Source organism: Hyperoodon ampullatus, assembly GCF_949752795.1.
Source record: "Hyperoodon ampullatus genome assembly, chromosome: 8".
NCBI lineage: Eukaryota > Metazoa > Chordata > Mammalia > Artiodactyla > Ziphiidae > Hyperoodon > Hyperoodon ampullatus.
In genome coordinates this window covers 8,231,132-8,258,271 of record NC_136921.1, presented here as the reverse complement: position 1 = coordinate 8,258,271, position 27,140 = coordinate 8,231,132, and the positions used below count along the sequence as shown (strand labels likewise).

Here is a 27,140-nt window from a genome sequence, read left to right as displayed (position 1 = left end):
CAAGGTGAGCCTAATGAATCACCTTGGCCCTTCAACAGAACAGAGTTCTTTAGAATATTTGCATATTCAAGGCTGCCAGGAGAATGTGGGGTAGATTATCTGTTATACTTCATGTATTTGGGGCTTCCTTTTTCTAGGTTACAAGTTAACTTTGTCCCTTCTGTTCACAAAACAGTTAACTTTCCTTTAGCAAATTGTAACCATTTTCTGGTCCTGCCTTGTTGATGTTACTCCTAGGCCCTTTAGGCTGATATGCTGGGTGTTCTAAACTCTTCAGCCACACATTTTGAATTTCATGGTTTCCTTCCATGAATGTATGGTCACATCCATTGTGGATGGATTTATTAGGCTCTCAGAGAAGAATAATATTTCTCTTTTGGGGGGAGCTTATTGTAATACTTGTGATAATGGAAATGGACTGGAATTAAGGAGATATGCTTGTGGGGCAAGCCTCTCATCCCAACTCACTCCAGCATGTGCTGCGGTTATCCTGTGGCCCATATGAGGAAGTGTAGGGCCCATTTCACTTAGAGGACATGGGGATATGTCCACCTAGCCCTGCAGTGTTCACACTGGCTGACACTGCACTTTCTGCCAGCAGTCCAATCTCAGTGGGATCTCTCTGTTCAATTTATGTACAAAAATTGTCCTTCCTCTTCTATTCCTGCTTCTAACTATTTTTGGCTTCATCTCCCATTTCTGGCCCTGAAAGCCCAGCTACTATGTTTTCAATCCTTTGTCCTTTTCTTCTTCTGGATCTTCCCATCTCTGGCTCTATTAGGCTCTCTCCCATCCATTGAATCCCTGGTCCTCTACCACCCTCTGCTTCCTGTCCTTGCTGAGTTTCTTCCACTCTCTACAGTTTGAATAGACAAGTTTTGCCTACATCACAGTTTTGCTGAGGGTTTGGAAGGGACCTGTGTGAACATTAAAAACCAGAGGCCCATGGGTTCTTTTATTCTTTAGGCAAACATTGACTGAGGCCTTTGAATGTGGCAGGCACTGTAGATGCAAGGTTAAATAACAAATATTTTCCACCTTCAAGGAGATTGGTTATTAGTAGAGGAATCCTGAAATTTGCAAGTACTGTGACAGTGCTTTTGAAAACATTAAGGCATTCAGGAACAATTTAGTGTATCTCTTTCCCTTGTTTAAACAAGGAAAATATGGTGGTAGACTCCTTCACTATACAGATTCAAGCCACTGTCAACTTTGACAACCTAGTCCTGAATTTTGATTTTTCTATGGTCACCACTGGGCTCTGGATCCCCATGGCATTTTACATTGGTGATCACCTCCTTACTGAAATTCTTCTGCTGTCTCCTCAGCAGCCTTTCAAACAAACATTCTGCCTGCTCTTTGGGGGTTCCTCTTCCTTAGTTCACAGCTACCATATTGATGTTTTCTAGGTTCCATCCTTAACCATTCTCTCCTCTCTACACACTCCCCTAGGCAGGCCGTACAGACCTTTCGGTGGGTTTCTCAGTCGAGCCTACACTCTACCCTGGAATACTCTTCCCTACACTTTTAACTTGGTTGAGGTCTCCACCATCAGCTTTTCCCCACCTGAGTCTGGGTAGGCCCCCAGGGCAGGCTCCCCTAGCTTCCTTCACTTGCGCATCCCAATACCATATGCAGTATACTGCCTGCCTGCCCTCCCACCTGCCTATCCGTTCGGAGGGCAGGACCACGCCTGGGTTGCCCCCCTCAGTATCCCGGGGCCAGCCCTGCACCTAGCCCTGAGCAGGTGCTCACTAACCGGGTGTGGAGTAAATCAAAGGATGTGTAAAACCTTGTCACAGGAGAGGACCGGCGTGGCTACACCCATAAGCTAGAAGTTGGGGGCAGGCGTCGCCGGCTGGGTGAGAGGCGGCCCGGCGGGTCACAGCACTGAGGATTGGGGCTGGGGGCATTCAGGAGCAGGGGCGGGAGGGTTCCCGCTAGCGGCTGGCCCCTGAGCAGGGGGCCGGGCAGCAACAGTCATCGGCTACAGCCAGTCGTCTCCGCGAGACCAGGCCACAGCAGTCGGGAGTGCCCTGCTCCGGCTGCCGCAGGGCAACTACAACAGACCACCCCCTCCGCCGCGCACTCACCCCCGCGCCTCACTTTTGGCCCCTCCCGGCCACCGTTGCCTCCATAACACCGCGCCCGTGACCCGGAAGAGCATTCTCCTTAGCAACTGCGGGACCGCGGCGGCGCTTGCCTCCCGGGAGACACGGTGAGGCCTCCCCGTCCCCTCCTCGCGCGCCCCACCTCGACCCCTCCCCAGGAGCGACCCCGGGTCTGGCCTTCGAGGCCTCCGCGTCGCTTCGAGGGGTACCTGCGCCGGCGGCCCCGGGCGAGTGCCCTCTGCCTCTGGAATCGCTCCCCGGCCCTGGCGTCGCCCCTGCCCACCCCACGCCCCACGCTCCTAGCCCACCCGGTCTCCCAGGCCCGTCTCCTCGCCCCCGAGCCCCGCCGGCCTTCCCTTGTAGCCTAGTATGGGGTCCTGAGAGGAGAAGCAGAGTTAAACAGGGCCTCTTGCTGTAGAGAGAACGCTTCCCGAGGTTCGGGTCACCTGTGGACGCGTTCTTGTAGGTCCGGATACATATGTTTGGGATTGACAGGGATGAGGCGCCTTAGGATCCTTGAACAGCAGCCACTTTATTGTAATACTTGGTGTTTGCCTGCCGCTTGGCGCTTTACAAACTGGTATACTTTATCTGCTTCGTTGATCGTGGAGACTCATTTAATCCAGCGTTTTGAACTGACCCTTTAACTGGGAATTAGCTTTCCAGTTTTTAGTGCGTTTAGTATTCTGTAAGTTGGATTTTGTGTCTTAGCAGTTCTCTACGGAAGGAGCTCTCCTTGGGACTGAGTAGGTTTGGGAAAAATTTCAAGTGAAATTTGCTACGTTGAAAAAGTAGGGGCAGGTGTTTTTAATATCTTTGATTTACATTTGAAAACAGATTCAACACAATCTCTGTTAGAATCCCAGCTGGCTTCCCCTCCCCCCCCAGAAATTGACAAAGTAAAATTTATATGAAAATACAAGAGACTGAAAACCTCCCTTAACTGAGTTTGAAGAAGTGGGGCTAAGGAAACTCTAAGCCTTATTTGAACATTGTTGGATAACTACATTATAATTAATCCAATGACAGTGGAGCTAAAACTGAGACATAGGAACAGTTTTCGAAAATGACATTATATGGGACTAAAATGCAGGAGTTTATATATCAAAATCCATTATTCAAAACAGTATAATTTCATTTCAGCTCAATAAGTAATTATTAAGTACTTACAGTGCTCAGCAATTGCTTAGAGACATAGAAGAGCCAGAGAAATTTATACAGGCATCTGAATTGATTTTTTTTGTAAGAGTTGAATAGGGATTTTCGGCTCAATTGCTTTGGGCATCCTCCAAAGATTCATTTGTGAAGATGCGCAAACTCTTAAGCAGACATTCTGTGATATTTTATTGCTTTCTTACAGGTTTGGTGCCCATTTATTCACTTATTCAACAAGTATTTGAGTGCTTACTTGGTACTAGGCACTGCGTTTAGCATTGGAAGTTGGGGAGAGTGAATGCATGCATGATCCCTGTCCTCAACGGATGCAATCCAATTAATCACATGAATGTAAAACTGCAACTGTGACAAGTATTTGAGTTAGGGAAGTCACAGAAGTGACATTTGAACTGAGATCTGAAGGATGCACAGGAAGGGAAGAATGATCCAGTCAGAAAAAACAGCAAGGGCAAAAAGACCCTGTGATGGCAGGGTTCATGGAGAGGACTGGGGGCTTAAGATACAGATCTGTGTGTCGCTCAGGAAGAGTGTAGAAGAATCTAGTGAGAGAGGGGGTTGGAGAGGTGGGCCAGAGGGTGCTGGGCCTTGTAAGCAGGTTGAAGAGTTTATCTTTGGAGTAAAGAGAAACCTCTGTACAGTTTTACTTAGAGACTTAGGCTAGATTGTGGGTGGGTATGACACAGTTAGATTGTGTTTGACTAGCCTGCTTTGTATCTTCTACTATTGCTTAGTGTTTGCATTGTCTTCTCTTTCTTCGTTTTCTCAACATGATCTTTCAGCTTTATTGCCGTTGAGGGAGACTCCATGTACCATTAGCAAGGCACATCTACTTTTTTTTAATTGGGAAAAAGGAATTTTAGGGATTAGAATTGGACATTAGAAGTCAGTTGAGTTGAAATATTTTTGCATTAGTATGACTGTTAGGAGACTAATTTCTGTGACTTTTTAATTGTGGTTAAAAAAATACATAGTATAAAATTTACCCTCTTAACCATTTTTTAAGTGTGCAGTTAACTATATTTACATTGTTGTGTAACATCGCTAGGACTTTTTCATCTTGCAAAACTAAATTCTGTACAACTGCCTATTTCTCCTTCCCACCAACTCCTGGCAACCAACCTTCTACTTTTTATTTTCATGATTTTGACTACCCTAGGTATCGCATATAAGTGAAATCATACATTTATACTTTCATACTCCTTCTCTGCAATATCCTTCCTTCTCCCATCAGTCAATTCAAATCCTACCAATTCTTTAAGGCCCAGTTCCTCTCCCTTGTCTTTCAACTTGAATTAATAGATCCAGAGTGGAAGAGGCCTTAGAAATTATCCTGTCTTATTCTAGGCGAGAAAATAGAGTTCTGTAGAAGTTTCAGTGATTAGCCCAAGGACAGACATCTTAGTGAGTTGGGGCAGAGTTGGGACTAGAGCTCTGGTCTTTCAACTTCTGGGTGGGTGCCTTTACTGCTTCAGCCTGCTTACATGTTGTGATTTCGTGCTTTATTCTTTAGTTAGACCAGAAGTACCACTGAGGCGCAGAAACTGATTTTCACATCCCCATTCCAATATGTTGAGGCATATTCGATGCCTAGGAAGTATTTGTTGACGAATTGATCTTTCATTGCCTGGAAGGTGACTCTGCATAAAATTTTGAACTTCATTGATTCAGATCCTTGATTATATTAATCATATTTACATTTGTCCTTCTGCAGTTGAATGATTCTTTCACTTTTGCCATCAGAGTTGAGACTCTCACTTTTTCCTGTCTTTATTGCATGTATTTGCCCATGGCATGTATACTTGGGTTCCCCTGCACATTTTGATGAGGAAGCCATCAGAAATGAAAAAGAACACATTAAACTTTTTAGGTTAGCTGACTTATTTTGAGGCAAAGGTTTATGTTTATTTGTGAGTTTTATTACTGCTAAATGGTTTTGAAAGAGTCATATTTGTACTACTTTTTAAAGTGTTCATCTCACAATGCTTACAGAGTAGTTGATTTTAGGTATTGGACTGGAAATTATTTTGAGGTGGCTCAGTATTTTAAGTACAAAAAAAGTATAACAAAGTGCTTTCTGGTGTGAGGAAGATTTGTAAATTTTTATTTTCAGTTTCCCCATTTATTCCAGACTTTGGTTTTCTGTAATGTTGACCAGCCTTATAGGATCAGCCTTATAGGATACCGTTTTTAGAGTATCCTTTTACTGTAACCTTCAAAAAGTTTTTTTGTTTTATCTGGGGAGTTTCTGTGGGAAATGAAGTTCATTTTCATTCAAGTACTACTAAGCACATGTACAGATCAAACTGTGGGCCTGGAATGGTTCTGTAAATCCCAATAGCGGTCCGGCTATTGGTGCCATTATTGGTGATGTGAGAGAAACTCAGCCAGAATTCTTGTTATCTTTATTAGACTGAGGGCGGTGGAACTGCACAAGATGCTTGTTTGTGTCATGTAACAGGAGGTAGAAGGATTTGACAATAAGAACTTTTCAGATAGCATTTTATTTGGAACCATAGCAAGAACTTGATGCCCCAGAGTTGCAATTATGTGATTAACTCTCGTGTTGATGCTAGATTTAGTCAAGTTTAGTCAGCCATTAGTCTAAAAAAACTTCTTTCCCAATTTTTAAAAATTGTGATAAAATACACATAATATAAAATTTACCATCTTAACCATTTTTTGGTGTACAGTTCAGTGGTATTAAATACATTCATAGTGTTTTGCGATCATCACCACCATTCATCTCCAAAAACAGAAACTCTATACCCATTAAACCACGATTTCCCATTCTTCCCAGCCTCTGGCAACTACTAGTCTGCTTTCTGTCTCTGTGATTTTGACTACTATAATTACCTCATATAAGTGGAATCACACAGTATTTGTCTTTTTGTGCATAATGTTCTCAAGGTTCATCCATATTGTAGCATATGTCAGAATTTCCTTTTTAAGGCTTGTATGTATTTACCACATTTTGCTTATCCATTGATCCATTGATGGGCACTTAGGTTGTTTCCACGTTTAGCTGTTGTGAATAATGCTGCTAATGGACATGAGTGTGCAGTCCAACTACTTCTGATTCCTTTCTTAAAACCCAGTAATAGCTGCCTCTGGGATGCACTAGTGGTGACAGACAAGAGATAGTGTTCCCACTAGTAGGAAGGGACTTTCATGTTACACAAAGCACAGTGAAAATGTCTGATGAAATTAGCTGGAGATAAGGGCTAATGGAGAGGTACCTTGCCCTCAGAAAATGCCTTCTAATTAGAAAGTTAAGAGGAAGGGGATTATCATTTATGGAGCCCCTCCTATGTGTTGAGTAATTCACATGTATTATGTCATTAAATATCAATTGTTGCCCATTGAGCAAGAGGATTCAACTCTTTTACTGAGGAGAATATAGAGGCTCAGGAAGTTTACTTAGGTCATAAGGCAGTAAGTGTTAGAACTAAAGTATGGACCCATGTCTGTCTGATTCCAAAGTCCATATTCCTTCCACCACACCACATTGTGCTACTTCTCTAAATCAGGTTCTGATTTCAGAATGAATGCTACGTATGAGAACATCAGCATCAGTTCTAGAGGAACCATAAGGAAAAGGGCAAGTAATGAAGTAGGCTGATACAGTAGGGAGTTACCTGTTCCCTGTGGTTTAAAAAATCCTTCAAATGAAGGACAGTAATTGTTGGAGTATTTGATAGACTTGAGAGCTTGGGTACCTAAACCAGGAGGAGGCAGGAAGTTATGTAATGCTAATTGAGAAACTTTGCCCTTTAGATTCCTCTGAGGCTTCCTTTAATGAAATTGGATTGTTTCTATCTCCCATTAGGATTTGGTGAGGAAGAGGTTTGTAGTGATTGTCTAGGTGCTGAGGGATTTGGAGAGAAGCCCCAAACATTTCTGTTTAACTTCACCTCATTTAGAGAGCATTTCTCTACATGGGAAATAGTTGCTCCTTTCCCTCTTTGCCTTGGTCAGCTTTAGTTAGTTTTAGAGGATTGAATATGAAACTGTAGCAGCAGTTATATGAGGGAGGAGATAACAGCACATGGTTATTTTTGTTTTAATTGTACTTAAAATCAACAATTTACATGGTTTGTTATTCTTTTTAGTTATTTTACGTTTTTTAAATGAAAACATATTTGAATTGTTCATAGATCTTTTGCTCCAATAAGACATTTGTTTTCTTTATGATTTACTGAATTTTGTCAGTTCAAATCATTCTTAATAGTTTGGAAGTAAGGATGCCCTATGAATTTTATGACTAAAATATACATTATTAATAGGGAATACTTTTAATGGTTGAATTAGGAACCAATTTGTATTGTGAAGCATTATTAGTTATTGGTTAAGACCATATTTTTTAAAAGCTGGATAATTGAGGTGTTGTCAGCTTACTATGGGTTGTACGTATTAAAAGTATATAATTTATTAAGTTTTGGTATATGTATATACTCAAGAGACTATTATCACAAACAAGATAGTGAACATATCCATCACCCCCAAAGCTTTCATTACATCCCTGGCTCCTTGACCCCCATGCCAGACAACCACTGATCTTTCTGTAATTATATATTAATTTTATTTCCTAGAATTTCCTGGAATTTTATATAACTGGAATCATATAGTATGTAGTTACGCTTCTTTCACTCAGTATAATTATTTTGATATTTATCCATTTTTTTTAGTGTATCAGTAGTTGATTCCCCTTTAATGCTGGGTAATATTCCTTTGAATGGACGTACCAGCAGAAGTTTATTAATACATTCACCTATTGATGGATGTATTGGTTGTTTCTAATTTTTAGTTGGTAACAAATGAAGTTGCTATGAAAATTTGTGTACGAGCCTTTGTGTGGATGTATACTGTTATTTCTCTTGGTTAAATACCTAGAAGTAGAATGGCTAGATCATATGGTAGGTATATGCTTAACTTTTAAAGCAACTGTCAAAGTTTTGGAAAGTGGGTGTACTATTTTGCATTCCCACCAGCAATGTATAAGAGGTCCAGTTCCTCTACATCCTTGCCAACACTTGGTATGGTCAGTCTTTTTAACTTTAGACTTTCTTATAGATGTATATTGGTATCTCATTGTGATTTTATTTTATTTTATTTTTAACATTTATTTTATTTTATATTTTTTTGGCTGTGCCATGAGGCATGAGGGATTTTAGTGAGCCTGCACCCCCTGCAGTAGAAGCATGGAGTCTTAACCACTGGACCACCAGGGAAGTCCCCTGGTTTTAAATTGTATTTCCCTAAGGAAGTGATGCTCTTCATCTTTTCATGAACTTGTTTGCTATCCATATACCTTCTTTGGTGAAATGTCTGTTCAGATGTTTTGTCCATTTTTAATTGGGTGTGTTTCCTTATCACTGAATTTTAGAAGTTCTTTGTATATTCTGGATGTATATCCTTTTTCAGGCATAGGATTTGCAAATATTTTCTCCTAGTCTCTTTTTATTCTCTTAATGATGACTTTTGAAGAGCAGTTCTTAATTTTGATGAAGTCCAACTTACAATTTTTTCTTTTATGGATTGTGCTTTTCTTGCTTTATCTAAAAAATCTTTGCCTAAGTTAATATCACAATGATATTCTCCTATGTTCTGGAAGTTTTACTTGTAAATTTATGATCCACTTTGAGTAAATTTTTTTTTTTTTTTTTTTTTTTTTTTTGCTGTATGCGGGCCTCTCACTGCTGTGGCCTCTCCCGCCACGGAGCACAGGCCCCGGACGTGCAGGCCCAGCGGCCATGGCCCACGGGCCCAGCCGCTCCGCGGCACGTGAGACCCTCCCGGACCAGAACACGAACCCGCATCCCCTGCATTGGCAGGCGGACTCCCAACCACCACGCCACCAGGGAAGCCCTGAGTAAATTTTTATATGTAGTGCAAGATATGGATCAAAGTTCATTTTTTAAATATATAGAATTCAAAAAAACAATGGAATCCAATTTTTTTTTTTTTTAGAACCATTTGTTGAAAAGACTATATTCCTTCACTTAATTCCCTTGTGCCTAGGTTATACCTAGGTTGAAAATCATTACATATTTTTGGTTCTATTTCTGGACTCTCTGTTTCATTGATCTATTTGTAGATATTGATGCCAGTACTACACTGATTTGATTACTATAGTTTTATAAAAAGACTTGAAGTCATATAGTGTAAATCCTTGTAAGTCATATAGTGTAAAAAGTTCTTTTTCCAGACTTTGGCTCTTTGAGGTCCTTTTCATTTCTGTATTAATTTTAGAATCAGCTTGTCAGCTTTTCAAAAAAGTCTGCTTGAGAATTTGATTCAAATTGTATTGAACCTATAGATAATTTGGGGAGAATTGCCATCTTAACATCTTCCAACCCATGAACATTTATTTAGGTTTTCTTTTCTTTCTCTCAGCAATATTTTGTAGTGTTTACTGCACATATCTTGTACATTTTTTGTCACAGTTAGCCCTATGTATTTTATATTTTTGATGCTATTGAAATGATGGTTTTTAAAATTTTATATTTTTGACTGTTGCTAGTATATAGAAATATGATTGATTTTTGTACATTGGCTCTTCTCTGTCAACCTGGCTATGCTTATTTCTTCTAGTAGCTTTTTAAATAGATTTCATTGGATTTGCTGCATAAAGATTATGTCATCTGTGAATACAATTTTACTTCTTACATTTTTAAAATATATTTATTTATTTTTGGCTGTGTTGGGTCTTCATTGCTGTGTGTGGGCTTTCTCTAGTTGCGGCGAGCGGGGGCTCCTCTTCGTTCTGTGGCTTCTCTTGTTGTGGAGCATGGGCTCTAGGCGCGTGGGCTTCAGTAGTTGTGGCACGTGGGCTCAGTAGTTGTGGCTGGAGGGCTCTAGAGTGCAGGCTCAGTAGATGTGGTGCATGGGCTTAGTTGCTCTGTGGCATGTGGGATCTTCCCAGACCAGGGATCGAACCTGTGTCCCCTGCATTGGCAGGTGGATTCTTAACCCCTGCACCACCAGGAAAGTCCCTACTTCTTCCTTTTTAATCTTTAACTTTTTATTTTTTCTTATTGTACTGGCTTCAGTTCCCAGTACAATGTTAAATAGAAGTGGTGGAAGTAGACATATTTGTCTTATTCCTGATCTTAGGAAGAAAGCATTTAGTCTTTCACCATTAAGTGTGATGATAGCTGTAGGCTTTTGGTATATTTTCTTTGTCAGTGAAGAAGTTTCCTTCTATTCCTAGTTTGCTGAGAGCTTGTTTTTTTTTAATCAGAAACGAATGTTGGATTTAGTCAAATGCTTTTTCCGAGTCTACTGGAAATGGTTTAATATAGTCAGTTACATTGACTTTCAAATATTAGCACTAACCTTGCATTCTCTAGATAAACCCTACTTGGTCCTGATGTATTATTATTTTTATATGTTGTTGGAATTTATTTCTTGAAATTTATTAAAAATTTTCCATCTGTGGTTATGACAGATACTGGTTTGAGATGATTTTTCTTGTAATATCTTTGTCTTCGTTTTTGGTATCAGAGTAGTGCTGGCAACCTTCAATGAGTTGGGAAGTATTTCCTTTCCTTTAATTTTCTGGAATAGTTTGTATAGAGTTGGTATTTCTTCCTTAAATGTATTAAGAACATACACATTTAGAATTGTTATTTGCTCTTGATGAATTAACCCCTTTAATGTTATGAAATGATCTTTAGCCACAGTAATGTTCTGTGCTCTGAAACCTACATTGTCTGATATTAATGAAGCCATTCCGGCTTTCCTTTTGTTAGTGTTAGCATGGTATATCTTTTCCATACGTTTACTTTTAACTTATTTGTGTCTTATATTTGAAGTGTTTCTGTAGGCAGCATATTATTGGGTGTTGCTTTTAAACTAGTCTGATAATGTTTTTCTTTTTGGCCATGCCACGTGGCTTGTGGGATCTTAGTTCCCTGACCAGGGATCAAACCCGTGCCCCCTGCAGTGGAAGCATGGAGTCCTAACCACTGGACCACCAGGGAATCCCCCCTGACAATCTTTTAATTGGTGTACTTAGACCATTTCCATTTAATGTGATTATTGATATGGTTAAGTTTGAATCTTTCATCTTGTTATTTTTCTTTTTTGTCCCATCTATTCTTTGCTTCACTTTTGGATTAATTTTGTTTTTTCTAAAATTGTCCATCTCCCTGTTGGCTTATTAATGATAACTATTTATTTATTTAGTGGTTACTTTAGGGTTTATATATACATGTTAAACTTATCACAGTCTACTTTCAAGGATATCATACCACTTCACATATAAAAACTTTTTTTTTTTTTTTGTCTGCGTTGGGTCTACGTTGCTGCATGTGGGCTTTCCCTAGTTGCTGTGCGTGGGCTTTTCATTGCTGTGGCTTCTCTTGTTGCTGAGCACAGGCTCTAGGGCGTGCAGGCTTCAGTAGGTGTGGTGCGCAGACTGTAGAGCGCAGGCTCAGTAGTTGTGGTACATGGGCTTAGTTGCTCCGTGGCATGTGGGATCTTACCAGAGCAGGGATTGAACTCGTGTCCCCTGCATTGGCAGGCAGATTCTTAACTACTGTGCCACCAGGGAAGTCCTTTTTTTGTTTTGTTTTGTTTGTTTTTGAAAACCTTTTAACAGTATCTTTTAATTTCCCTCCTGGCCTTTGTGCTCATCATTTTTTTACTTCCACATATATGATCAATTCCAGTATACACTGTTATTATTATTTATAAGTAATCAATTGTCTTTTAAAGAGACTTAAATTTTATGAATTAAATTTTTATATTTACTCATAAGTTACTTTTTCTAGAGCTCTTCATTCTTTTGTGTAGATCCAGATTTGCATCTTTTATCATTTTCTTTCTGCTTTGAGGACTTTAGTGTTTCTGGCCATGCAGGTTTGCTAGTGATGATTATTTCAGTTTTCACATGTCTGAAAAAGTTTGTATTTTGCCTTTGTGTTTGAAAGATATATTTGCTGCATAAAGAATTCTAGATTAACATTTTTTATTTTTTATTTTTTTTTATTTTATTTTTTTTTCTTGCGGTATGCGGGCCTCTCACTGCTGTGGCCTCTCCCGTTGTGGAGCACAGGCTCCGGACATGCAGCCTCAGCGGCCATGGCTCACGGGCCCAGCCGCTCCGTGGCATGTGGGATCTTCCCGGATCGGGGCACGAACCCGTGTCCCCTGCATCGGCAGGCGGACTCTCAACCACTGTGCCACCAGGGAAGCCCAACATTTTTTATTTTTAATCAGTGTTATAAGGATTTTGATTCACTGTCTTCTACCTTGCTTGTTTCTGACAAGAAATCTGACCTCTTTATTTCTGTTTCTTGTACTTAATGTGTCTTTTTTTTCTCTGCTGCTTTTAACATTTCCCTTTAGACTGTTTTTAACCAAATTGATTATGATTTGCCTTGGTATAGCTTTATGTTTCTTGTGAAACACTGAACTTCTTAAACTGTGGTTTTGTAGTATTCATCAAATTTGGAAAACTTTCATCTGTTATTTCTTCAAATATTTTTTCTTTCTTTACTTTTCTCAGTCCCCTTCCTCTGCCCTGCTGATTTTAGTTATACATATATTAGGTTGCTTAAAGTCCCACAGCTCACTGATGCCCTCTGTTCATTTTTTTCTCTTTTTTTCCTGTTTTTCATTTTGGATAATTCCTATTGCTTTATCTTCAAGTTTACTAATTTTTTCCTCAGCAGTGTCTAATCTGCTGTTAATCCCATCCAGTGTAGTTTTCACCTCAGATATCATCATTTTTATTTCTAGAAGTTTGATTTGGATCCTTTTTATATCTTCACTGTTTCTTAACCTGTTCAGTTTTTCCTCTAACTTTTTAAACATACAATTCTAATAACTACTACTTTCCTGTACTTTTTCATTATTCCTATATATTTCTACATTCTCTTCTTCTTTCTCTTTGTCTCTCTGCCCCTCTCTTTCTCTCACACACACAGTACCCACATACACCCTATTTATTAATGAAGTAATGCAAGATAGATAATAATTTCCCTATTTTGTATATTTGGATATAGGCTTAAGAAAGCTAGGTAGTTTGGTGTGCTCAAAGTCAGACAGTTAATATTCAGATTAAAATCTAGGTTTTTCACAATGCCTGCTCTTTCCATTACTCCTGCTTCAGTAGGAGAGATAAGACAAGTGTTTAAAACAGAAGTAAGAGTAGGGATGGCACCATAATAGAGAAGGATTATGAAAGATCACAAGGGAGTGTATAGGTTATAAAAGACTTCCAAGGATGCAGGAAGCATTTGGGATGAGCCTTGAAGGACAAGTGAGATTTTGCATGATACTCTAAGGAGGGCGAAGCATTTGTGGAGATAAGAGTGTATTGCAGTATGTGAGGTTTGGAGATAAGAGTGTGTTGCAGTATGTGAGGTTTGGAAGAGTGAAGCATGTGTTTAGCTGAATTGGGTGTGAATATGGAAAGCAGACGACTAGGGAGGTTAGGTTAGACTGAATTGTGGAGTGTTTGTGTGTGTGTGTGTGTGTGTGTGTGTGTGTGTGTGTGTAGTGTTTTTGATGTCTGGCTTTATCACAAGTTTTTTAATATATCTTGTCTTTTCAACTGCTGCATGCCTCTGACACAGAGATGGAGTCTTTTAAAATTTCCCTACATTCCTTAGTACAGTCTTGCACATAATTCATTTATAGCTTTTCTTACTATAGCACCCTTAGTTCTTCTTTATTAGTACTTGTGATTGCATTGTTTATTGTATAAGAAGTCTTAAATCTTGTGTTCATAAAATTCCTTCCAAAGAAGTCAGCATACTTTATGCTAATTCATTTATTGATTGTCTCAGCAGTCAGCTTACCATACCCTAAGAGTATCCCACTTTCTCAGGCATCCAGAATCCTGCTTCAACTTAAGGGTCATTGTGTAATCTTGTATTGTTCTAATGAAAGGAATGCTCAGATGATAGTGTTGTGGGCAGAGCCCAGGCCTGTTTCTCTGGAACTTTTTTACTTCTGGCTGATAGGGAGGAGTACATGTGGCACTGTCCTTGAACTCACAACTGCCCACCACATGCAGAATTGGCCCTGACATGTCAAGTGCTCAACTGGACTCACTCCGATCTTTGTATCTCAGAGGAATTGAGAGCTGAGGTTTCATCCAGGGTTTCATTGAATTTCAGTTGGGTAAAAAATAATTAATGGAAAAATATCTTACTGTTCAAATCGCATCATTCCTCTTGTAATGCTTTTAATTATCTCCTGCAAACCTTTTTACTCTTTAGTTCTGAAAAGTGCCCTCTTTGCTGGAGCTCCCTGAAGTGATTGCTAGTGGTTCTCAGTGAGTTTAATCAAAGAGGTCATGCCTTTTGCTGTAAACCCTCCCTACCCCCATGAAATTCCTTGTTAATGCAACTTCAGAAGAAAAGAGGAAAATCAAGGATTTGCTAACTCCTAACGGGTGACTAGTTAGGACACTATAGAACCAAACAGATTTTCAGTGGCAAATATTGAATCTAGAATTGAAAGACTATATATGTATTTACATGCATTTTTGTATGGTCTTGTTTGTTTTTAAATGGTAGTCTTTTATTAAATACTGAGAAGTTACAAAGTAATGTATGCAAAATATGTGTAAGGTATACAGAACACTAGGACAGTGAATACCCATGTACCTAACCGCCAGTTTAAGAAAAAAATTGAAGATCTCTATGTTCCTGTTCCTTATCCCACCTCTTCCTTCCCATTTCAGAGGTAACCTGAATTTTGTATTTTCTTCGTACTTGAACCATATAGTTTGTATCCTTAAACTGTTGTTTAATTTTGCATGTTTTTGAAATTTATAAAATGAAATCACAATGCAAATATTTTTCAGTGCTCTCTATAACATTATGTGTGTCTGCTTTGGTCATATTTTTGCAAGTATTTAATCCTGGGCTGCTTTCACTTAGTGTAAATTTATTTCTTAATAATTTTCCTCGTTAGTCTTATAAAGAATGTGATTCATATGTTTCTACCTTGTAGAAATAAAAAATGGTAATGCTCTCTGACTGGATAAAAATAAACCATTCTCCTTTAAGGCATTTAATGTACTCTCAGGGCCTTCCTTTGTGAGTGGGCAGGAGCCCTTTAAGGTGGTGGTTTATTTTTCCTGCCTTTCCCCTTATACTTCACCTTGGGCAGTCTGGACACGCCCCATTCTCGAACTAGGTGGCTTGGTGGTTCTTTACCCTGACTGCAGAGAAGAATCACCTGAGGAGATTTAAGAATACCCATGCCTGGGCCAAACACCAACCAGTTAAATTTGAATATTTCTTTTTGTGACTGTTCTTATCTTTTGCCTGTTCTTTTTTTTGTTATTGTTGTTGTTTTGTTTTGTTTTAGTTGGGTTGCTTTCATATTGATTTGTAGCTTTTTACACATTCTGTATATAAATCTTTGAAGTCTTAAATGTTGCAGATATTTTCTTCCAGTCTGTTGCTTTGTCTTTATGGTTTCTTTTGGTTTACAGAAGCTTTTAATTTTTGAAATTTGAGTCTCTTTATGGTTTCTGTGTTTTATGTCTTAACTAAGAAGCCTTTCTTTACCCCTAGATTTTGAGCAATTTTCTCCTACATTTTCTTTTAATATGTTTATAACTTTACTTCCAACATTTAGCACTTCAAGCCAACTGTAGTCTATTTTTTATGTATAGTATTAAGGACCTAACTTTGCTTTTCTCTAAGCAGATAGCCAGTTGTCCTATTATCATTTGAGTGGTCTTTCCCCCACTAATTTGAAATACCTTTTTTAGAATTTCCTAAGGGTCCATTTTTAGACTCAGTTTTCTTCTAATGATGTTTTTGCCTATTTCAACTATAATAATATCATACTGTTTTAATTACCATTACTTCATAGTATGTCTTCAAATCTGAGAGAGTAAATCTTTTCTTGTTACTCTTCCTTTGCAAATATTTTTCATCCATTGTGTACACTTTTTTCTTCCATTTGATTTTTGAAATTATTTTTTATTGGTGTGAAATTCACATAACATAAAACTAACCATTTTAAAGGGATACAGTGGCATATCATGCATTCACAGTATTGTACAACCATCACCTCTGTCTAGTTCCAAAACATTTTCATCACCCCAAAAGAAAACCCTGTACCCAGTAAGTAGTTGCTTCCTATTCTTCCCTTTCCCTGTTTTCTGGGAGTCACCAGAAAACACAACCAGATCTGTGTTCTGTTCCTATGGATTTAACCTACTCTGGATATTACATATATAGTACATGGAATCATACATGACCTTGTGTCTGTCTGGCTTCTTTCACTTAGCATAATGTTTTTGAGGTTCATCCATATTGTAGCATGTATTAATTCTTTTTGTGGCTGAATAATATTCTATTGTATGTATGTGCCACAATTTGTTTATCCATTAATCTGTTGATGGACATTTGAGTTGTTTCCACCTTTTGGCTGTTGTGAATAGTGCTGCTTTGAACATGTGTGTACATTTATTTATTTGAGTAACTATTTTCAACTCTTTTGGGTATATACCCAGAAGGGGAATTGCTGGGTCATGTGGTAATTCTATGTTTAACTTTTTGAGGAATTGCCAAGCTCTTTTCCACAGTGGTTGAACCATTTTACATTTCTACCAGCTACGTATGAGGGTTCCAGTTTCTCTACATCTTTGCCAATACTTGTTATTTTCTGGGTTTTGTTTTGGTGTAGACATCCTTTTGAGTGTAAATGGAACCTCATTGTGTGTGTTTTTTTAAAAGTATTTATTTGGTTGTGCGCGGTCTTAGTCACGGCACACAGGATCTTCTTTGCCGCGTGTGGGATCTTTTAGTTGTGGCATGCGGGATCTAGTTCCCTGACCAGGGATGTAACCCGGGCCCCCTGCAGTGGGAGCATGGAGACTTAACCACTGGACCACCAGGGAAGTCCCTTCGTGGTTTTGATTTGCATTTCCTTGATGGCTAATGATGTTGGGCATCTTTTCATGAACTTCTTGGCCATTAATGTATCTTCTTTGGAAAAATGTCTATTCACAGCCTTTGCCCATTTTTTTTTCCATTTGATTTTTAAGATGAGCTTCTTAGTTTCTATAAAAAAGTTGTGATTAGAATTTAATTGTGGTTACATTGAATTTTTTGACTAATTTGCAGCCAATAGCTTTATAATATTGAGTCTTGTCAAGAGCAGGGTTTGTTTATTTGTTTAGGTCTTTTATAATTTTAAAAATAATGATGTTTGAATTTAAATTAGGTCTTATATCAGTGTTATTAATTTTGTTCCCAGACATTTTGTGATTTTGGTTATTATTAAGAATTGATATTTTTCCTCTCATGTTTTCAAATTAATTATTGTGGGCATATAGGAATGTTATTGATAATTTCTTTGTTGATGTTGAATCTGCCCTTTCTGACATTCTTGATGAAATCATTACTCTTAATAATTTGTGAGTATAACCTTTGAGATTTTCTAGATAGACAGTTATATTATCTGTAAATATTGAAAACCTCTTAAACTATTGAACCAACTTGATTTATGAAAAAGCATAATTATTTTTAATTGATAAGTCTAAATAGATGCTTTTTATTACTAGTGAATAGAGTTAAAATATATGTGTACATATATATGTATATATAATGTTGTTTGAGAAACATAATTTATACTCTTGTAAGAAACAAAAAATCAAACGTTACTAAAATGTATGCCTTAAAGTGAGAATCCTTAGTAATCCTACTTTCTAAAGAGAATTGTTGTTACGAATGTGGTGTGTCTAAATAGAGGTTTCATTTGTTACACTTTGAGAGGCAACGACAGTTAAAGAGATGGTTCATTGCTAGACTGTTGGCATTTTTAAGATGGTGTAGGCCAGTGCCATATTTCACTTGAGAATTTCATCCCCTGCTGTCCCTGGAATGATAACAAGATAGTTTAATTTATATTAAAAATATAGGTAAAAGAAATTCTTCCTTTTCTTAAAAGTGTATGCCATTCTTTCCTACTCTAGTATAATAGGTTCCATGCTCTTCAAGAACTATGAAAATAATTTATTTTTTTGTATCTTTGCTTCTTAACTGAGGATATTTCTTGTTATCCTGGGAGACCTGGAACTTAGCAGAAGTATTTCTGCGTAAGGAGTGAGAAACTGTCTTGGCTTTTATGTAGGATGCACTGCACAGCAGATCCACATGGAGGAAATGGATTGGGCTGATAGTGGTTTAGAAGCAGCTCTAGTTTGAAATGGGGGCTAATGTGAGAGGCCCTGACTAGAATGAATGGAGTAAATGTGGTTTTGCTCTAGAATGAGCTTCACTGACTACAAACTTGGAATTCATGTTCCAAGAGAAACCTCATGAAGATGAGAGATGCTCCTGAGGTCTGCAGAAGAATGCACGTTTAGTCTCCTAGAGCTGATTAAAGGGATTCTAGCACCTGACAAGATGGAGATTGAGAGCTGGAAGAAACCTTAGATCCTCATCCTTTACAGCTGGCTTAGGCTTGTTCAAAGTATTTAAGGCCTTGGGGGATTGGAAAATAGTTTTGAATCAAGTTTGGCTTCTAAAGTGAAGGATAGACTAGATACTGAGAAACAGCAAATCAGAGAAGATTAAATATGGTATTTAATGGGGGAGAACTGGAGAATATGTTGTTTTGGAGAAACTTATTAGAGACATATAGTCACTATATTCCTGGGAAAATTTTTTTAAATATTAAAAAATAATTACAAATGACTTATGTAAAGAATTTAAAAATAAATATAAATAGAACAAAATTCTTTTTTATACAAAGTTTTCTAACTGATTATTAGTGGAATATAACAAAAAGGCTATTAACTTTATATACAGATCTTCCTTGATGGGGCGACTTCTCAGTAAACTCTTCAGCCAAGTTGAAAACGTGTTTAATACACCTAACCTACTGAACATCATAGCATGGCCTTACCTACCTTAAACGTGTTCAGAACACTGACATTACCCTGCAGTGGGGCAAAATCATCTAACACAAGGTCTATTCTATAATAAAATGTTGAATAGCTCATGTAATTTATTGAATACTGTACTGAAAGTGAAGAATAGAAGGGTTGTCTGGGTCTAGAATGGTTGTAAGTGTATCAGTTGTTCACGCTTGTAAGGGTGTGGGTGACTGGGAACTGTGGCTCACTGCCACTATTCAGCATCACAAGACAGTATCTACCACATATTGCTAGCCTGACAAAAGATCAAAATTAAAAAATTGAAGTACAGTTTCTACTGAATGTGTATCACTTTCACACCATCGTAAAGTTGAAAAATCCGAAGTTGAACCATCGTAAGTTGGTTCCAGATACGACCATCTGCGTTGTATTTGGACACTACTGAAGTCATATTGTAATGCTTTATCACTTGATTGTATTGGATTTTCTAGGTAGACAGTAATTTCATTTATAATTGATCATTTTGTCTCTTTTCTAATATTTATATTACCTTTTTTTGTTATATAGCAACAACTAGCTTCTTTAGAACAATATTGAATGAATGGTAAATAATTTAGCTGTTATAGCTGGCAGCCTTTTCCTGTTCTGGGAGTGCCTCTAGTGCTTTATCATTATCCATAAGTTATTTTCTGTGGCTATCTTTTAACTTTTTTCCTTTTTAAACTTTACTTGGTAGAATCACATGCAGTTGTAAGAAATAATACAGAGAGATCCTGTGTACACTTCATCTGGTTTCCTCTTGTAGAGCTATAGTGTAATATCACAACTAGGAAATTGATATCAATACAATTTACCCATCTTATTCTGATTTTACCAGTTTTACTTGTACTCTGTGTATATGTGTGTATTTCATTCTGTTACATCTGTAGATTGACCACCACAGTCAAGATACAGAATATTTCCTTCACAAGGACCTCTCGTGCTACACTTTCATGGCCATAGCCATCTCCCTCACTCTCTGCCTCCCTAACCGCTGGCAACCTCTAAACTCTTTCTGTCTAATTTGTCATTTCAGGAATGCTTTATATATGGAATGAGGTATGTAGTACATACCTTTGAGACTGACTTTTTTACTCAACATAGTTCCCTTGTGATTTCTCCAGGTTGTTGCATGTATCAATAGTTTGTTCCTTTTTACTGCCGAGTAGTACCATGGCATGGAGGTACCATAGCTTGGTTAACCATTCATCTGTTGAAGGACACCTGGGTTGTTTTTGGCTATTACAAATAAAGTTGCTATAAACATTCATGTGGAAGTTTTTGTGTGAATGTAGGTTTTCATTTCTCTGGGATAAATGCCCAAGAGTGCATATACCCTTTGCTTAGATTCACCTGTTGCTAACATTTTGTCCCATTTCCTTTATTTTTTGTGATCACTCACCCTCCCTCCCTCTCATCCTCTACACACACACACAAATATAAAATAACAGTTTTCTTGAGCTTCTTGAGAGTAAATTGCTTACATGATCACCCCTAAATTCTTCAGTGAGTATTTTTCAAGAATAAGGACATTTTTACACACCTAAAGAAAAATTATCAACTTAATTTGACATTTATACAACTTTGATCATATCTGCCATCTATTACAAGTTGTCAGTTGATCCAGTAATGTCTCTTTTAGAATCTTTCCCCCTCTAGGACAGGATCTGGTGTAGGATCCCACATGGTATTTAGTTGTCACGTTTCTTTTATCTCCTTTAATCTAGAACAGCTCTTTAGCCTTTTTTGTCTATATGACATTGATATTTTTTGAAGAAGACAGTTTTTTTTTTTAAACAGGATGTTCCTCATTTGGTTTGTCTGATGTTTCCTTATGATTAGATTCAAGTTATGTATATTATTCTTGGCCTGAATACTACATAAGAGGTGTTGTTTCCTTGAGAAATATATCTTATCACGTTAGAAAAATTTCTTTTTAGTCCTAGTTTACTAAGAAGTCTTAATTACGAATAGGTATTGGGTGCACATCGTTAGAGCTTGGAGTTGAGGCCACTGGCCGGCCGATGAACTCACAGGTGTAGCTTGTGTGCTGCATGAGTGGCAAGGGTGTCTGGCCCAGTGAGTGGAGTTTGATAGTAATCCTTGCTGCAAGTAGAAAGAAAATGAAATAGGTGTTGGACTTGATCCATGCCTTTTGGCTTCTAGCCTGATGACAGTTTGGTTCCATTGTGTTAATTTACTATATAGTGAATATGTTAACAGATTTCATAATGTTAGAGTAAACATTCTCTACCATGCATTCATGGAATATAATTTTAAAAATTTAATGTTGGATAAATTTTTTATTTTTTGTTTTATTTTGGGTTTTGCATTTATGTTCGCAACAAAAATTCTTATGTAATTCTGTGTGTGAGAGAGTGTGTGTGTGTTTATGTGTTCTGTCTTTGTCACATTTGGTATCAGAGTTATTATTTAGCCTTAGCATGAATCGGAAAGTTTTTAAAAAAACCCTCCCCTCCCCCCAGCAGTTTAAATAACATTGAATTTACCTGTCTCTAAAACGATCTGAGCCCCGTGCATTTTGGGGAGAGCTTGTGGATCTTTGGCAGCATTTTCCAGTTTCTTCTCTGGTTAAAGGTCTGTGTAGGTTTTTACCTCTTCTTAGGTTTTGTCTCTGCCCTGCTTTCCATTATTCTTAGGATAAAGATTCAGGCTCTGCATTTGTGGTCCTGTATTCTTTTTGCTGCCTAAGTGTTGTCACCATTCATCCATTTATTCAGTTACTCAAGCTAGAAATCTCTGAGTCTTGTTAGATTTTCCCCTCTACTTATGCCCTCTACTAATTCTGTTCTTAATTTACATTTTGAATCTGCTTCCTTTTTTTCCATCTCTACCGCTGCCTGGACCCTTCCAGCTGTCTTAACAGGTTTCTCAGTCTCCAGTGTCTCCTTCTAAGTCAGCCCGTGAACTACAGCTGCAGTGGTGACACTAAATTGTAAATCTGATCATGTTAGGCCCCTGTTCAGAACTTTTTGGTGGTCCCAGGGTGAAGCCTTACCCAGAGCTTCTGATTTGGGTACAAGAGTTCGCTTGCCTATCCTTGTTTTCTAGCTTCTAGCTTTGGTCCGCTCCCCAGCAGTCCAGCTGCAAGTCATTCCCCAGAATTTCTTTGCCCATATTTTTCACGGTTTGCTCTCCAGAGTGTGCCCTCTGACCTCTTCTCCGCCTGGTGCATTCCTCTTTACCCTTGAGCATTTCTCACAGCCTTTTTCTGTGAAGCCCTCCCCGAGGGGACTTCTTCACCAACAGAATTTATCAACTCCTCTCTGTGCAGCTACCTTACCTTTGCTCTTTTGTGACTGTAGTTATATTCTGTTGAAACTATTTTTTCATATCTCTTTTTCTACTATATATTCTGTGATCTCTTTAAGGGCAGAGACTGTGTATTAATTTTTGCACGTAGTGTTAGCACGCTGCTTGGCACCATAGATTCTCAGATGCTTGTTGAATGAGTACAAGGTGTATTTAGAGGATTGTGAGAAAACTGGTTGAAGCAGAAGGTTCTTAGAGGACTGTGCAAGATGGTGAGCCAGTATGGGCCAACAGATTATGAAGCAACTTGAATGTTTGGCTAAGGAGTTTGGACTTTTTCTTTAGTTACAAGAGGGATAGAGGAAGGAGGCAAGAGGCGGGAAGGTCATTTATTATTGTGCTAAAGAGACTGGTTAAAGTTCCATTATGGTATTAAAATTATTTTTAGTTTGTTAAATCTTTTTGTGTGGGTACTGGTTTATCAAATAAATAAAGATTGCTGCCAAGGTAAATAAATGACCTTACATTAATAATAGCAAATGCTTATCGAGTGCTTACTATCTGCCAGGTACTGCTTTGAGAACTCTGCATGTATTACCTCGTGTAGTACTCAAGACAGCTCTACATGGTAGGTTTTAGTATTGCCTCTTTTAGATGGTGAAACTGAGGCACAGAGATGTTAAATAACTTGCCCAAAGCCACAACTTTTAAGTGGTAGAACAGGATTCAAACCTGGGCATTTTGGCTTCAGAAGCCTCTTAACCACTGAGCTCTGCTGTCTTCCATTAACCTTTTAGCCTATTGTAGTAGCACTTGGCCCTCCAGAAACTGGCATTTTAACCTTAAATTAAGAACCGGGGAAACCATTTTCTATATTAACTGACATAAGCACATATTATTTGACTTGTTTTACAGTAGATCATCTATTTAGTAATAGCTTCAAATGTTTCGTCTGTTGCTTCAAGTGGGAACTAAAATTGAGCCTATTCTGCATCTGATTAGCATTTAAGGTACTTTTTGAAAGTATTAAATATCTGAAATGAACTTTTAAACATCAAACAGCTGGTTGTCTTAGCAAATTAGAAGTGAGAGTTTAGAGGAAGCCCTGTTAAGTTTTCTGGCCCTTGTCCTCAGGCCAGGTAAGAATTGTTCCAGCATATTCTTCAGTGCTTGGTCTAGTCTTTGTTAATTGTTTCAAAAAAAGAGCTCCACTATCCCTGAAGGAAGGCAATTTTCTGATCTCTGATCTGTCTGGGAGCTTTTCTTTGTAATTCGTTGCAGAGATTAAAATGTGCTTTATTCTTTTCAAGTTTCTTTTAAGGTCACTACCATGTGAAGTAACACAGAATACATGTGTGTAGGTTTGCCAAGATTACAGTTGCTGTGGGGATCATAACTTTGGATTTCCTCACATCTGGATTATGAAACGTGCACAAAGGCCCTGTATGAATATAGGTTTTATATTTTATGTGCATCTGGAAGTAGCAAGGTCTTAGTGATGTAGCTTCCCATAAATGACAAGGTGAACTCTTACAGCCTGCAATTTTAAACTAATCCCAAGGTTCTTAACTTTGCTGTGGAGCTGATGTCCCATGCTTTCCTCCTCCACTTGGAAGGCTTGCGTCAACACTGGGAAACTGGAGCTCTGGAGTGGAAGTGGAGGCCCAACTTATTTCCCTGGGACCAGCAGACTTTAGGTTTGTTTTGTCTCCCGAGAAGTAAGGATTCCAGTGCTGCTGTTTTGAGTTCTCTTTTTGAAGCAGCAAGGAAAGAAGTGCCACAGGTCTGTCTTAGTTGCATTTCAATATTTTTGGACTTTTTTTGGTTATTTGTTTTTCTTGGATTGTCATTTCTCTACTAACTACCTGAAGTTATTAATTATTAAATCCATGGTGATGCCCTTATGGGTGGTAGAGGTTTTTATCTGGGAAATACAGAATTTTGAAAAGGCTGCAAACCCTAGAGTCATCATCTTTCAAGCTCACTCATGTTGAATGCTGTGAACATGGAACATAATTTCACTATAGAAAGGAGGACCAGCATCAGTTTGTCTGTGTAGGGCCTCTGTCAGGTCTCCCTGTACAGGGTGCTTAGCTGACAGACCAGATCCCAAATCCGCAGATTGGCTTAGGGGGTCATTAAAGTTTCCTCATCTTTCTATCTGTGGTCTGAATTTAGCCTTAGTCATTTTGCTGTTTAGAATTTTGTCTCTGGCATTCCTCCAGGTGCCTTGAATAATGCTAGAATTCTTCTCTGTGACTCTGAGGGAACAGTACAACTGCTTGTGACTTTGTATGTCTTCCTCTGGAGTGTCCTGCAAGATGCCATGGGGACCTTGTGTTGTAGGCAGGAACATGGTCCTTAGCGAGGCCCTATCTTGCTTGGGGCTGAGTCTGTAGGTAGTAAATTCCAGATGTTTGTAGCTGCAGCCCTGAGAGTAGGCACTGGTGTAGCAACACCTTCCCAAGAAAAAAGTAAGATATAAGTGACATTAAAAAAAAAAAAAAAAAACTAACAGAAGCCAGGTTGATATTAATCTTTTGTTTAAAGTAGAAAAAAATAGTTTTCATGGAAACCGACATTTGAAATAACTTAGGGAAAACTGCTTTCAATTCTTGTATATTTTAGTCATTTTGTCCAGTTGATTATAGATTGTGAAAGTCACATTTTTCCAAATTGCCATGGTAAAATTGGCCATGTGGATGAGCTTTGCAACTTTTTTCCTTTGTCTTACTAATTTTGAGATTAGTGTATGTGGATAGATGAAAGCTTTGATTACCATTCAAATTATGCATATAGCTGGTGGATGAGTTATTTTTCAGCTCTATTATTAAATCGTTGCTTCTGTATCAGAGCATGAAATTTGCACTATATCTGTATGATAACCTTGCTCCATAAAATTTATGCTTTATGTAAGTAAAGGCCTTAAGTGATAACAGTATTTTTCACTGAGTAAAATATTTTACCATTTATGACTTGTAATTTAAGAGTTTTTAAAAGGGAAATTAAAAGCCTTCTCACATGCTTCAGTCTAGTTTAGTACGTGTATATGTATATGTGGAAGGTGAAGTGCTGTGTGTGTGTATAGGAGTAGGTGAAATAACATTGGGTATTAATTGGTAATTATTGAATTTGAGTGATGAGCATACATTCATTACATCATTCTTTCTACTTTGTGATTGTTTTTAAATTTCTAAAATAAAAAGATAAAAAAGTCTCCCCAAAAGTAATGAGGAAAAGTGATAAGATCTTAGACTTTTATTTGATAGCATGGACTAGGATTTAATGAAAGACATGTCACAATTTCCAGTACCTTCTGAGCAGCTTTTTCAGTGCCGCTGAAATACTGCCCTGAATTTCTTCAGGAGAGAGAATATTCTTTTATCCTATTATTGCCCAAGTTTACTGATGGCAGAGATATTCCAGTGTGGCTACTCACATTATGAAAATAAAACCTTTTGTTTATGAGACACTTTCTTTTGCTATTTAGAAGTGAGCATGAATTCTGATACCAATTGGGTGCCTTCTTGTGCTTCTTTAGATTCTGATTTCTGTTTAAAAAAAATGAAGTTTTTATTTAGTCCCTATTCTTTTAGATTCCAAAAGTTTCTCTGTCTGTTCCTTCCCCCACAGGATGAGGAAAGATTTCTTCTTATTTCTAAAGGTATTTGTGTTTGACCTGAGCCTTTTGCTACTTTGTCTAGAATTTGTCTCCAAGGTCTGTATGTTTATCCCCAAAAGAGAAGATAGAATACATTTCAGGGGTTTGAAAGTGCCAATTGGTATGAAAGTCTTTAAAGCATAAGAAGTAATCTTATTTGTTCCAATTTAGAAATTCTGTAATTGACTTTAATCATAATAATAAAATATGGAAGAGAAACATGTTTGAATTTATAATATAATTCTGTACAAAGTAAACATGAGAAGTGAAGCTATTTGCTGAAAAATGAGGCAGCTTCCACCTCATAACATTGGGGCCTTATTTGGTAGCAAAGCTTATATTTGAGATGATCTTTTTCAATTTTGGTTTTGTATGCTGCTGCCTTAAAGCAAGTCTTACATTTATTGTTGTGTTATTTATGATCAGAACTCTGGTACTTCAATCACATTAAGATGATTCTGTCTTTATTAGGCAGGGAGACGATACTTAGATCCACCCTGGCAATATCCTTAATGTACTTCCTGCCTTACTGATGTACTCCTTTGTGTTATCAAGGTGTGAAAATATTAAACTCCAGAATTCGGATAAATCTTATAGTAGACATCAAGATTCTAGAGTATTAAATGAATTTAAAAAGAATTTCATAAGCGGGGGAAAGATAGTTCAGTTGTCTTCAAGGGTTTTCTTAAATTCTGGAATATGGGGAAATGTTTTAGTATTTTGAAGATTATTATCATTACCTTTTAAAATTTGAGTTGAGAAACACTACATAGGCTTTTCATTCTTTTTCATCAGTGTCAAAGTTTATTGCCAAACTCTTTTTAATTCCCACTGTGACATTAGGCCATCATAAATTATCAGCATGTTATCAAGAACATTTATTCAGGGTCTGCTTTGTAGGGCACTGTGTAGAAATAGGCATAAGACATAGTTCCTGCTCTTCAATAATTTATGGTTGTGGAGGAGTGACAGGGCATCTTTTTTTTGAGGTATAGTTGATATACAATATTCTATAAGGTTC

At 37.9% G+C, this 27,140-nt stretch overlaps 1 protein-coding gene across 1 annotated transcript in view; it reads left to right on the top strand.

Annotated features, from left to right (window-relative positions):
* The first annotated feature begins 2,179 nt into the window (after positions 1-2,179).
* Positions 2,180-27,140, top strand: part of DIS3L2 (DIS3 like 3'-5' exoribonuclease 2) — a 377,502-nt gene continuing 352,541 nt past the window's right edge. The window contains exon 1 of the mRNA XM_079710102.1: positions 2,180-2,218. The gene's annotated coding sequence lies outside the window, so the exon portion shown is untranslated. The remainder of the gene's footprint in view (positions 2,219-27,140) is intronic.